Source organism: Meleagris gallopavo, chromosome 6, assembly GCF_000146605.3.
Source record: "Meleagris gallopavo isolate NT-WF06-2002-E0010 breed Aviagen turkey brand Nicholas breeding stock chromosome 6, Turkey_5.1, whole genome shotgun sequence".
Classification (NCBI taxonomy): domain Eukaryota; kingdom Metazoa; phylum Chordata; class Aves; order Galliformes; family Phasianidae; genus Meleagris; species Meleagris gallopavo.
The window spans coordinates 5,528,626-5,531,170 of NC_015016.2; the positions used below are offsets into that span (position 1 = coordinate 5,528,626).

The window sequence follows — 2,545 nt, forward strand, 5'->3', positions numbered from 1 at the left end:
TTTTAAGTCTGAACCTCCACTTGGGGGAAAGCTGCTGTGTCTTTGGCACTATTCCAGAAAAGCACTTCAATGAGATGATTTACTGGTTTGAAGTTATGGGCATGTCTAAGTGCACTACTGGATCAGAGCCTTTGGAAGTTTCTCCAGAGCTTTAATAAATTGATTTATGAAAAGGAAGTTCTTTACATAAATTGTAAGTCATAAATTCCTCTTCGCATCCATGCTTGGAAACCTCTTAAATGGAAGGCACTTATTTTTCACAGATTAGCTTCAATAGAAGAGGAAGGCCTGGTTAATTATCTAACCACAAAATTGGAAACCACCAGTTCCTAATTTATAGCCCAATCCTGAAAACTGTGCTTACTCTGGTTTAGGTCAAGTGACATAGCTTTTCTTCTGTGATTTCTCCATCTTTATAATGGGACTACTAAGACTTATGTAAAGTTATTTGGGTTTCCAGGAGCTAATGTTCATCATGAGCTTCCGGGGATTAGAAGAGCTAGATGAAAGCTCAGTAGTGTCACAGCTCTAAGCAGGGGTCTCCCTGACACGAACAACTGTTTGCGTGGTGAATTCACCAAAGCAATTTGGTGCTTTGTTGCATTATTAACATTAACTAGTGCTAAGGGCATGACCACAACTCCCTCCCTGGCACTCCCCAGCACACCCATTGCCCTGACTTTTTTATTTTCTTAACCCACATGTAAATACTATTTTCACAGGCTCTCCAAGGTAGCCCCAAAACTGTCCCACTGTTGGGTTGGTTTAGTTATTTCCTTAACCCTACAGAATTGTTTGTCCTTTAGCATCCTCAATTTAAAAACTTTTTCCCCATGTCCCGACGTGTCCTTCAAAGTCATTTGCCAACAAAGATTATGAGAACTGGTTCTGTATTTTTAGCAGGTTTAACAGATGCTCTTCTACCCTATTACTCACATTCCCTGCCACTCAGAATTGTCAGAGTAACATTTTTACAGCACACTTTTTACTTGCATTTACATTTTCTTTTTGGTCCTTTGAGAACCAAATCACTGCAACTGAGCAGCAGAAGGGATTGAATGGGTGAATTAGCTCCTCCGAAAGAAGCAGATGAACCACTTGTCTGATTTTCTCAAATTTATTTGTTTAAAATTATTCACTTAAAAATTCCTGATCTGCAAATTATTCATTAGTAATTTGGTATCGGTATTCAAAATTCAAGCTGCAATGGTTGATTTTTCTTTGGACATGGGAAACCATCTATCATCTGTTTTCTTCTCATTGTACAAATGCAACTCAGAGCCCTTTCTCTGCTGTGAATAATTCATAAAACAATCTCAAAATTTGCAAGCATTCACTGTTTCTAAATGGGAAGTGAACCCAAAGGAGCTGTAAGCACATTGCTAAAGAATTATTATTTCCTCATACTTTCCCTGCTCAGTGAAAGACCTTTGACTCTGATTTGGGCCTGTGGAGCAGCAAAGGCCCCATCCTGTAATTGTGGATTACCAAAGAAAACTGTGTTTTGCAGAGCCTGAACATCACAGTGATCTGCAGACTGAGGGCTGTTTTTGCTGGAGGTAGAATCTCTAAAGGATGACCTCTGACAATGGGCCTCTGCATCTCAAAGAAGCGTGCTAGTGTGGCAAAGCGGAAGGAGACCACTTTCAAATACAGTGCAATGCAATAAAGTTGTATCAACGATGCTGCAATTGATTTCTTTGGGAGGAAGGGAGAAAGGAATAATCAAACTACAAATACAAGCTTATTTCAGTTTAGTGTACCTGGGAGAGATGCCTTAAAATTCTGCTGAAATTTGGATATACTGAACAATGTACATCTATATGTTACCTCCCTGCAAACAGCAAGTACACTCTGAAAAGTAGCTTGCTTCTGCAAACAGAACTTTCCTATGCATACAGATTGGAGTGATGAGAAGATTAAGTCACAGCTTTTTCAAAGGACAAAAAATCAGAGACTGCAGTGTGTCTGATGTGTAGACAGACATCAGCATCACCATCAGGAACGATGTTTACACACGAGCCTCTTTGCTAGGCTGCACAGGCAAATATTTTCACAAAGAACAGATATTTTCCAAGCATTCATGCAATCAAAACCTCTTCATGCTAAGCAGATTAAACAAGGAGTACAAACAGGGCCAGAGATGGAGGCACATGGCATTCAAACCAAATGTTTATGAAAACTGCTCTCTACCAGGCATCCCACAGCAGGCAGAGACAGTCAGGATTTAGAACAGGGAGTGGATAAACTCCACCAGTTGTGCATGCTGGCTTTGTGTTTGGTGTCACTTTCAGTTGTTTCCTCTGCCCTATAAATATTATCTCGAGCTTATCTAGTTCAAGCTTCAGCTAATTAAATCTGATCTACAGCTGATGCTACTGCAGTGCTCATTGAGGGGATGGTCAAGATCATTTGGAGGGCTGAGATGTTGCGATAAGCAGCTTCTTGGGTTGATGGTTGGACTAGATGATCTCAGTGATCTTTTCCAACCATAAGGATTCCTTTCTTTCCTCTTCCCTTTTCCATTTTCCCTTTTCCCTTCCCC

The 2,545-nt window shown here is 40.4% G+C and overlaps 1 protein-coding gene across 4 annotated transcripts in view; it reads left to right on the forward strand.

Annotated features, from left to right (window-relative positions):
- LOC100543777 (sodium channel protein type 5 subunit alpha-like) overlaps positions 1 to 2,545 on the forward strand; it is a 589,192-nt gene that overhangs the window by 558,124 nt on the left and 28,523 nt on the right. The window lies entirely within an intron of this gene.